Raw genomic sequence first — 11,940 nt, forward strand, 5'->3', positions numbered from 1 at the left:
TCTCCGTCAATAAGATAGATAAATAAATAAGCCACGCAGGAAATCAATAAATAAACAAATAGAGCGATAAGGCGCCACGGGCGTCTCCGCCCACGAGTCCCGGACTCCCCTCTCCGGGCGGCAGCGGTCCGGGTCCGAGCTCGGGTTCGGGTCCGGCTGGCCGGTATGGGTATCGGTATCGGGCCGGACTCGAGGGCCTCTCCCGTCACGGTCGGACTCCACCCAGAAGGGGGGCGGGGGGGGTTACAGGTCACAGGTCACAGGTCACAGGTCGGAGCTGGTGCTAAGGTACTGAGAGACGCCGACCAGGAGCAGCACCTCCCCGGTCTTCGTCGCCTCAGCCGCCGCCCCCTCTTCCTCCCCCGCCAGGAGGGGCGATGGCAGTGTGGGTGGGTGGGGCAACAGCAGCCCCTGCCATTCCTCCTGCCCCCCCTGCCCCTGCCCCTCGGGGGGGCAGCTGGCGGCGGGCAGCGCCGGTTCACACCCGGGCTCCTCGGAGGAGTAGATCTGGAGACACAGCGCGGCCACCAGCAGCAGGAACAGCGGTTCTGCACCTGGGGGAGAGAGAGGTCAGGGTCAGGGAGTCACGCTCGCTGGGGTTCGGGCTGCATGATATTAATAATAATAATACACTTCTATAGCTCTTTCCTGGACACTCCACTCAGAGCTCTTTACAGGTCATGGGGATCCCACTACCACCACCAGTGTGCAGCTCTTTACAGGTCCTGGGGATCCCACTACCACCACCAGTGTGCAGCCCCACCTGGATGACGCCCCAGTCCTCTCCCCACACACCAGCTCTCAGTGGGGAGGAGAGCAGAGTGATGAAGCCAATTCATAGATGGGGATTATTAGGAGGCCATGACTGGTAAGGGCCAATGGGAAATTTGACCAGGACGCTGGTGTAAAACCCCTACTCTTCTCGAGAGACACCCTGGGATTGTTAATGACCACAGAGAGTCAGGACCTCGGTTTGACGTCTCATCTGCAGGACGACGCCTGTTTACAGTCCAGTGTCCCCGTCACTATACTGGGGCATCAGGACCCACACAGAGCGCAGGGTGAGAAACACTGAAAAGCAGGCAGGAGACACACTGATGAGAGCTGATGGTGGACCACAGGAACAGACCAGGCACCCATTCACATCAGTGGGTCCGCAGTGGACCAGATTCTCAAATTCCTAGGTGTCATCATCACAGGCGACCTGACCTGGACCCACCACACCAACCCCGTAGACAAGACAGCACCTGTTCTTTCTCCCCAGACTGAAGAAGTTCAGCCTGCCTTCACACATCCTGACCAGCTTCTACAGCTGCACCACTGAGAGCATCCTAACCGGCTGCACCACTGCCTGGTGTGGTAACTGCTCCGCCCACGAGCTCAGGGTCCTCCAGAGGGTGGTGACACTGGCTCAGAACACTACCGGCTGCGCTACTGAACACAGAGGATATCTACTGTGTTAGATGCCTCAAGAAGGCCAGGTCCATCCTCAGGGACCCCAGTCACCCTAAACACAACTTGCTCTCTCTACTACCATCTGGAAAACAGTACTGAAGTATCAGACCAAGACCACCAGGTGTCAGAACAGCTTCTTCCCCCAGGCAGTAAGACTGCTGAACAGCCAACCACAGCAGACACCTGCAGTTACCTCCTTGAACTGACAGGGGGCACTGGCACTCTCACGAAGAGCACTAAATACCTCCTACCCTGTACCCTACCACTGTCAGGACACCTAAATACCTCCTACCCTGTACCCTACTACTGTCAGGACACCTCAATACCTCCTACCCTGTACCCTACTACTGTCAGGACACCTCAATACCTCCTATCCTTGTGTTACTTCCACACAATCTGTGAATTGCAGTTGTGTAATATGTTGTATCCCAATGTTAACCCCTATAAATTCCTGTCCTCCAACTCTTCTATCCCTCTTAATAAGCCTTTAACGAGCTCGCAGATTTCAATGCTGTCAACACCACTGTGTGCTGTACTGTTCGTGCATCGATCAATAAACCTTGATTGATTGAGTGTTGGTCCGACAGTCTTGAGGAACTGATTACAGAGACTGAGCTGCTGTGTGATGGACTAAATCTAATCTCCCTGAAAGAAAACAGTTCAATTACAGCACAGAGGATTTAAATAGACACAGATCTGTGTGCCACTGTGTTAGTAACGCAGTACAGAGCGGAGCACAGTATGATTTTAATTCCTAACAGGACACAAGATGGTTGAATCTCTCAGTCTGATGACCAGTAAGATCAGTGACTCAGTAATACAGCATCAATCACACTTGCAGGGTGATAGGGCTGCTGGCCATTATGAATGCAACTTACAGAATGAACATCTGGGAATTATTCTTGGGCATCATGCACTGATAACAATAGTACTACTACTACTAACACTAATACTACTACTGCTAACAATAGTACTACTACTAACACTACTAATACTACTGATAACAATGATAATACCAGTAATAATACTGATACTACTACTAATAGTAATAACACTACTAATAATACTACTCATACTAGTAACAATCTCCTTCACACAAGAACTGCACACACGGTGTACAAATCAGCTGACTGGAGAGTAATTTCCGACGGTGATAAACACAAGGAATAGAACTGACCTTGTTGGTTTCTCTAAAAACACTACAAGTCCTGTCAAAGACAGGATATGCTCCACTAGAATTGTTGTCTCTGACCGGTGAGAAATTTCGTTTGTTGTGCGAAGGACTCAGCAAGAAGAGATGTGTCAATTCAGGTGCAGTTGTTTATCGTAGGGAAAGCACAGATAATATGGGATTTAATGAATTAACAGTGAAAGTGTAGCAGGGGGCCTCGTATGGACTGCGGTTGTGTCTAGTTTTTGTTATTTGCATTTAAAGATTTTGCTCGTCTTTTGCAAACAAAATCTAAGCTAAGACTTCTACATGAAACATAATGCAGGAGCAGCTGCAGCCTAGGTAGACGTGCAGAAAACCACGTTACGTTGTTATTATTTACTTTATTATTTATTATTTCTCACTGAACACTAGCGCCCCTCTATGATCACACACTCAACACACTACTGTCCCACTGTGATCACACAGTGAACACAGTACTGTGCCACTCTGATCGAACACTGAGCACAGTACTGTGCCACTCTGAGCACACACTGAGCACAGTACTGTGACACTGTAATTGCTCAATGCACACAGTTCTGTCCAACTGTGATCACACACCGAACACACTACTGTCCCACTGTGTTCAGACACCAAACACAGTACTGTCCTACTGGTAACACACAGAACACAGAACTGTGCCACTGTGATCACACACTGAACACAGTACTGTCCCATTTTAGTTGAAACACTAAAACACAGATATTGCTGTTTGATCTGTGCTGTGATGTGCTTGAGTCTGGGTTGTGGTGCTCTAGCAGTGCGGTCCTGAGGCTGGTTAGTGTCGGTGTGGCTCAGGTCGGTGAGCCTCAGGACCAGCTGACTCAGGGGGCTCTGTTTTGGGCTCAGCTCTTGGCTCAGCAGGGCTTTGTGGTGGTAGGAATTTTGGTCGCTGTTTTTTAGGTGTAGCCAATACTTTAATATTCTTTTCTGTATGTTTATCAATAGTGGGTACTGGCCTAATTCGGCCCTGCACCCGTTGTTAGGAGTTTTTCTCTGCACACGGAGGATGTTTCTACAGATCTCCATGTGCAGAGTTTCTGTGGGGTGTTTGTCCCATTGGGTGTAATCCTGGTCTGTGAGGGGACCCCACACTTCACTGCCGTATAGGGCAATGGGTTGGATTACACTTTCAAATATTTGGAGCCAGATTCTTGTTGGTGGGTTGATGTTGAAGAGCCTCCTTCTTATTGCGTAGAAAGCCCTGAGTGCCTTCTTCCTCAGTGTCTTCACTGCCAGGTCAAAACTCCCGGAAGAGCTGATGGTGAGACCGAGATATGTGTAGCTGGATGTGTGCTCCAATGTGTTGTTGTTCAGTGTGAATTTGTACCTGTTTCCCTGAGGTCTGGCTTTCTTCTGGAAAACCATAACTCTGGTCTTGTCCAGATTGACTGGCAGTGCCCAGGTCTGACAGTACTGCTCCAGCAGTGCCAGGTTCTGCTGCAGCCCCTGTTCTGTGGGCGACAGCAGGACCAGGTCATCTGCGTAGAGCAGGAACTTGATTTCTGTGTCGTGTAGTGTGTGACCAGGAGCTGCAGACTGCTCCAACATTCCTGCTAATTCGTTGATATAGATATTGAACAGTGTTGGGCTCAGGCTGCAGCCCTGTCTCACCCCGCGGCCTTGGGTGAAGAATTTAGTCCTTTTGTTTCCAATTTTCACTGCACATTTGCTCTCTGAATACATTGATTTAATTATGTCGTACACTTTGCCCCCTATGCCACTTTGGAGTAGTTTGTAAAACAATCTCTCATACCAAATCGAGTCAAATGCTTTTTTGAAATCGACAAAGCAGGCAAAACTTTTTCCTTTGTGTTTTTGGTGGACGTGTTTGTCTATCAGTGTGTGTAGGGTGTAAATGTGATCAGATGTGCGGTGATCTGGCAAGAAGCCAATCTGACTTTTACTCAGGACACTGTGTTCGGTAAGGAAGGCCAGTATTTGTGTATTTAGGATACTCCAGAATACCTTCCCCAGGTTACTGTTCACACAGATGCCCCGGTAGTTGTTGGGATCGAGTTTATCTCCACTCTTGTAGATGGGCGTGATCAGTCCTTGGTTCCAAGCGTCGGGGAAACATCCAGCTGTCATGATGAGATTGAGGAGTTTGAGCAGGGCTTGTTGCAACTTTGGGCTGCTGTGTCTCAGCATCTCATTTATGACTCCATCATGGCCACAGGCTTTGCGTGGTCTGAGGGCCTGGAGTTTGTCCAGTAGCTCCTGCTCAGTGATTGGGGAGTCTAAGGGGTTTTGGTTGTCTTTGATAGCCAATTCCAAAATTTGAGTTTTTCCAAAAGTGGCTTTGGTCTGATTGATTTGTATTCGGGAGATTTTCAAAGTATGTTTGCCAGATTGTTCCATTTTGGATGGCCAATTCTTCTGGTTTTGATTTGTTTAAGTTGTTCCACTTCTCACAGAAACAGTTCTGATTTAGTGACTCCTCAATTTCTGCAAGTTGTTTGTTTATGTACGTGTTTCTTTTCTTTTTCAGCGTGTGTTTGTAAAGTTTTACCATGTCACAGTACCTGAGTCGCAGATCTGTGTTGTGTGGTTGTCTGTGTTTTTCATTTGAGACTTTTCGTAGTGCATTTCTGATGTTTTTGCACTCCGTATCAAACCACTTTTCTTTTGCTTTTGTTTTTTGGTAGTTTTTTTTAGTTGTTTTTAGCTTAGATTTTGATGCTAGTTTGTGGAATAGGTGATTTAGTTTTTGTGTGGCCAAGTTCATCCCTAGTTTGTTGGTTTGATATGGAGTGTTTAGGAATGTGTCCATCAGTGTCTGAATTTCATCTCTCATGAACTTGTCTCTCTCTCATGTCCTGCAGGCTCCTCGTCTCTCTGCTCTCTCCTGTCCTGCAGGCTCCTCGTCTCTGCGCCCCGGTGTGCAGGAGAGACGCGAGGGCCGCGTGATCGGACCTCAGCGGCTCGTGGACAAGCGGACCTGCGTCACTAACGGCGGGGAGGAGAAATGACTCTGCTGCTCGCTCGGCGTGTGTGCGCGGAGGTTCTCACGTCTGTCTGTTTTAATAATCTCATGTCGCGCGCGTGCGTGTCACTGTTCACACTACAGAACAAACAGGTCGCCCCGGAACGGCGATCGATGTGAAACTGGCTGTGATCGTGGCGCCCGCAGTCGTGACGCGGCCCGGCTCCCCCCGAGCGCCGGTTCTGCGGTCGTCCACCCAGCCCGGTCCGGAAGGTGGCTGCTGGAGGCAGGGGAATGATCTGGGAGCTGGCGGGGTGTCAGAGGGGACAGGGGAGTACAGAAGGTGTTAGAAACTTTTGCTCCACCAGTTTGAGAGGGGGCAGACTGACCCCTCCAGGACCAGGACTGGACACACTGACTGACCCCTCCAGGACCAGAACTGGACACACTGACTGACCCCTCCAGGACCAGAACTGGGGACACTGACTGACCCCTCCAGGACCAGGACTGGACAGCCCTGCTGCAGACACACACACTGACCCCTCCAGGACCAGGACTGGACACACTGACTGACCCCTCCAGGACCAGAACTGGACACACTGACTGACCCCTCCAGGACCAGGACTGGACAGCCCTGCTGCAGACACACCAGGGTTTACTGGCATCTCCATCAACAACCTCTTTTGTTAGATGATTGCTGTTAGCTTTTTTTTATTTTACTATGTCTCTAGTGTAATAATGGAATTTTTTGACAGCACCTTGACAGTTTAACAGAGAGGACTGCAGACTACTGATGAACAGGGCGACATTTAAGTTTTAATTCCACATCAGTGCAAAGTCCAAAAGGACACCGGCCATCTCTCGGTGGAGGTGGGGCTTCCAGCACATACAGGGAGCGAATCCCTGAGCTCTTGGCTCAGGGGACCACAAGGGCCACCGACTGCAGAAGAGGCCTGGAAAAAAGCAGGAAACCGCTGCCGTTCGACGCGCGACACCAAGAGCACAGTAGGTTTCGGCTCTATTTTTTCACAGCTCCATGGTCGCCCAGGTCAGGCGCCCCGCGTGGTAGCTGTCAGAGAGGGAAGGGCTTAGAATAAGACGACGAAGAAGAACAAAAGGGTCAAGCAGCTACAACGTACCGGTAGTGCATTAGTGCATCGCCACAGACGCGGACCTGCAGTTCTGCTCCAGTTTCGGTTACAGTAAGGTTTACGTGCAAAGACCAAATAAATGCATTTCTGCTCGTTGCCCACACCTAAGATTTGTTGTCAAAATTAATGCTTGGTTTCAAGGCGAAACTGTTTTTAAGAGGCAGGACAATTCAGCTGAAGGGATTGATTTCTTCCTGCTATCCACTTGTTAAAGAAGAAAAATTCAGAGTTGCTCAAATTCAAGACCAGTACGTCTTCCTCTGCAACTCCACAGATGTTGACCTCCAGTTCTGCTCCTGTTTCGGTTACAGTAAGATTTACGTGCAAAGACCAAATTCAAACAGATTGTATAATGGTACATAGATATCGTTTGTTAATGCACAATGTTTTATGGCTCCAGTGGAGCCTCATACCTGCTATGCCAACAATAAAAACAATGATCTTTGCACTTTTATCTGTCCAGCTGATACGGCTGTTAAGAACAGAATGTCAAAATGCAGCATCATGATAAAGCCAGGTTGGTGCATGACTTTGAAATCATGTACAAAGGTTGTGATGTTAATCATTTAACATCTCTGTGTTGGGTTTGATTTCAGTAACGAACCCAGGCTCCAGAGCTATGTCGGCCTCAGAAACCATCGAGGTGGCCACACTCGGACGCCCCTTCCAGCTGGGGATGCTGTATGACTGCCGATTCCAGGTGAGAGATTCACACTGAGGTGACCTGTCTCCAGCTGTATGACCTTGACAGAGACACACTGATTCCAGGTGAGAGACTCACACTGAGGTGACCTGTCTCCAGCTGTATGACCCTGACAGAGACACACTGATTCCAGGTGAGAGACTCACACTGAGGTCACCTGTCTCCAGCTGTATGACCCTGACAGACACACTGATTCCAGGTGAGAGACTCACACTGAGGTGACCTGTCTCCAGCTGTATGACCCTGACAGACACTGATTCCAGGTGAGAGATTCACACTGAGGTGACCCGTCTCCAGCTGTATGACTGACAGACACACTGATTCCAGGTGAGAGACTCACACTGAGGTGACCTGTCTCCAGCTGTATGACCCTGACAGACACTGATTCCAGGTGAGAGATTCACACTGAGGTGACCCGTCTCCAGCTGTATGACTGACAGACACACTAATTTCAGGTGAGAGGTTCAGACTGAGGTGACCTGTCTTTCACCTCTATGACAGATTCCAGGTGAGAGCCATACTGAGCTGAGCTGTATGGACCCTCTTTAGATTCTGATCTGATGCAAGTTCGATGTAAGTTTTCTCTACACATCAAAGACGCAGCTCTTTCGACGTCTGCCTCTCCACACTGTAGATCGCTGCTGAATCCTATTGGTTGCCATGCTGCCTGATAGTCTGGCTCCTTCCTAGGACTTGTGCTCCTCCTGCATCATCAGGCACTGTACACCCACATTAACAGTCCTTGGTGTTCCCAGAGACAGAGTGTCAATGATAAGATCACTTCCTCCCTGGCTTCCAGTCATACCCATCTGGCTCCAGACTGGTGCCGTGTCGTCCCCTAGCGTTAACCCACAGTGGACACTCCATCTGGCTCCAGTCTGGTGCAGTGTCGTGCCCCTGGAGCAGTTGGGGTTAACGGCCTTGCCCAGGGGCCCAACGGAGTAGGATTCCTCTGTCGGCTGCGGGATTTGAACCAGCAACCTTCCAGCCACAGGAACAGATCCTCAGCCACAGAGCCACCGCTCCGCCCGACAACCGCTGCAGGACACGGAACACGTTCCACACCGCCCGACAACTGCTGCAGGACACGGAACACGTTCCACACCACCCGACAACTCCTGCAGGAAACTCCATCTTGCGTTAAATCTCGAGTAAACCAAAACACAGAATAATGTTCGGGTTTTGTAAAATAACTGTTCCTAAAAGTTCAACTGAAATAAAATAATAACTTAGTTCTACTCAATCCCTTAGTTTTAAAATCTACAAAAATAATTTTAAATTCTCTAAATTCAAAGCTTTCCTTTCACCAGACCTCCAGCCAGACTGATGTTGGCCTCTCTCTCATGCTGTCGGGATAAAGCTGCCTTTCAAATCAATCGGCATCCTGCTGCGACTGAGATGATTTAATGTCCACAGGGGAAAGTGTGGTTATAGATTATAAAGACCACAGGACACCTCAGGGTTTGCAAACAACGGTCAGACGAGAGAAGGCGTCTCTGCCTTTTCTTGACCACATCTCCTTAGCAGAAGATCTGAACACAGATCAAACGCTTCTAAGGAACAGTTCTCAACACGCCAGTGTGAATTTCAAATCGCATTTCAATGTTTTTTGTCTGGCTTCTGTACTTGGTAGATCCACACGCCAGTGAAAAATTAAAAATACCTTTCCTCTGAGTGACCTGTCGTGCTCTATTTCTGGGTGACCTTGGACATCATCCATCTGTAACGAACGGTGTTGACTTCTGACGATTCTTGTGCACTCTCTCTCACCTGTATATAAAAGCACACTTCAGTCACCTGCAGGCGCGAGGCCCTGCTGACGAGAGACGCTCTGGTCCTCAGGTACGGGGCTGTGAAAGAGCGAGAGGCTGGAAGTGGGGCCTGCTCCTCCTCTCTCTCTCCCCCGTGTGCGCTCACAGGGTCGGTCTCTCTGAACGTGCCGAAGACGGGCGGAACTCAACACCCCTGCCTGGACGACGAGAGGAATAACAGGCAATCAAAACATTTAAGGACACCGACCGACTGACCTTGCCGAGAGCGTTCATGAGGTTTCAGACCGAAGTTCGGGAGGAAGGCGAGAGCCGCCGCTCGCCTGCGCTCGTCAGTCTCACACTCAGCACATCTCACACTCCTTCACCCAGCAGCTCAATCCTCTCCAGCGCACTCTTTACAGTCCAGCTGCACCACGGAGAGGAGACCCAGGAACACCTGAGGGGCGACGGAGAGGAATCCACTGTCACACACAGCAGTGACACGGGCACACGCAGTCACATGGGGACAACACAAGGGAACTCACAGCAGATGATCGCTCGACGGCGTCGCAGCCGAAACACGGGGTCGAGCCCAGAGAATTTCACAAGGCACTCAAAGCCCATCAATCACTCTCTTTTCTTGAGATCACATGTTAATGGAGGTTCCAGGAGAGATCAGAGCAGGAACAGGATACCCCCGTCCACGCAGTGTGACTGTTCTCGCCAGAGCCCACAGACCACACTCATTCCTCAGCACAAGTCCTGAACTGGAAGACAACAACCGGGGCAAACCAGTAAGTTACTGCTGATCACTACTTAATAAACTTCAAGGTTTAACAGACAACCTGCAGATCTCCTGTTTTCAGTTTTTATATCATTTCTGTGAGTCACACATCCAGAACACCCTTTCATAACGCATCTGTACGCCCTGTTCTTGCATTTCTTTGGGTTAGTTTCTGCTCACTTCCCCTGGAGTGCAACACCGAAATAAGTGTTTATGAAACTTTCATTTCTCTTTACCTGAAGTCAAATAAACCTGCAAGAACAAGTCATCCATACAGAGCTTCAGCACAGCGTATTTCCTGTCACTTATTTTATACTGTATTACTGTATTTGAGGTGTCATCTGAACCGAAGCAAACCTCGAAAACACGTTTTTACAACATTGTCGATTTTAGCAGTGGTGATGCAAACCTCCAATATAGACGGTTTGAAAACGTTGTCTCTTTTCAGCGGAAGTGCAGCAAATGTGTCAATCGGTTTTTAGTTCATTTATTGATCAAACTGTTTCTATCAGCCCTGGATCTGACATGAGCCGCAGCGAAACCGGAGCCACTTCGACACACCGGTATTTTACAATTTCATTAAAAAAACACTTGATATCTTTCCTTCAGGAGGAGGAAATACAAATATCAGCGAAACAAGCCAGCTAGTCAAAGAAACAGCACATTTAAACCAACAAAACTACAATTTCACTCAAAATGTCAGACGCCAACTGAAATTAAAGTGGCCTTCGAGATCAGTTCAGTGAGCTCAATAATAAACTTTCACACCAACAGACCCACAATTTCACCACAAACACATGGAGCTTGTGTCTGTGAAGGTGAAGTGTGAGACGATTCTGTCATCAGGAGGGAGGGCCACAACAGTACAGCAGAGAGAGCCATCACTGTTACCCACATACTCTCACACTGGTCCCATGTAGAACTGATGTATTAAACTGTCTGGTGAAGAGACGCGTCTGAGACTTCTCACGATCAGGACAGGTCACGGTAAACATGCAGAAAGGGATGGTGAATTCTCGTTTCCCCTTTCTCTTAATTATTCGTTGTCAAACATACCAGTCTGTGTTATTGTGCGTTTTGAAAAGTGGTTGTCGATTTCTTTAAATGTTTCATACAAAAATGCTATTTGGAGAGTAACTAATTAGATATTCCCCTTGACTGAGGATGTGTACAGTCATCCATCAGGACTGGTACATTTAAAAATGACTGGAGAGAGCGCCACCTACAGGCGAAAGGCCACATCACAGCAGCAACGTGTGAACAATAAGACTTTTACACCCAAAAACCACAATATCTCCACAACCCCATAAGCACAATGATAAAGACACTTTTACACAATATCACCACAAACCCCCTGAGCTCAATGACAGACACTTTTACACAATTTCACAACAAACACCCCGAGCACAATTATAAGACACTTTCACACAACTTTACCTTAAACCCCCCGAGCACAAAGATAAACAGACACTTTTACACAATTTCACCTCAAACCCCCCGAGCTCATTGATAGACACTTTTACACAATTTTACCACATTCCCCCCGATCCAATAATAAAAATACAGTTGTATACAATTTCACCACAAACCCCCCAAGCTCAATGATTAAGACACTTTTACACAATTTGACCACAACCCCATCGAGCACAATGATAAAAAAACAATTTTACCTCAATGATAGACACTTTTACACAATTTCTCCACAAACCCCCCGAGCTCAATGATAAAAAGACACTTTTACACAATTTTACCTCAAACCCCCCGAACACAATAATAAAAATACAGTTTTATACAATTTCACCACAAACCCCCCAAGCTCAATGATTAAGACACTTTTACACAATTTGACCACAACCCCATCGAGCACAATGATAAAAATATTATTTTACCTCAATGATAGACACTGTTACACAATTTCACCACAAACCCCTGGAGCATGATGATAAACTTTTACACAATT

At 48.1% G+C, this 11,940-nt stretch overlaps 2 protein-coding genes across 2 annotated transcripts in view; both read left to right on the forward strand.

Moving 5' to 3' along the window:
• The window catches only part of LOC148671849 (uncharacterized), a 139,636-nt gene that overhangs the window by 73,861 nt on the left and 53,835 nt on the right, over nt 1-11,940 (forward strand). The window lies entirely within an intron of this gene.
• LOC148671851 (NACHT, LRR and PYD domains-containing protein 1-like) overlaps nt 1-11,940 on the forward strand; it is a 260,967-nt gene that overhangs the window by 50,351 nt on the left and 198,676 nt on the right. The window lies entirely within an intron of this gene.

The sequence above is a fragment of the Lepisosteus platostomus genome, chromosome 5 (genome assembly GCF_059453375.1).
Source record: "Lepisosteus platostomus isolate fLepPlt1 chromosome 5, fLepPlt1.hap1, whole genome shotgun sequence".
NCBI lineage: Eukaryota > Metazoa > Chordata > Actinopteri > Semionotiformes > Lepisosteidae > Lepisosteus > Lepisosteus platostomus.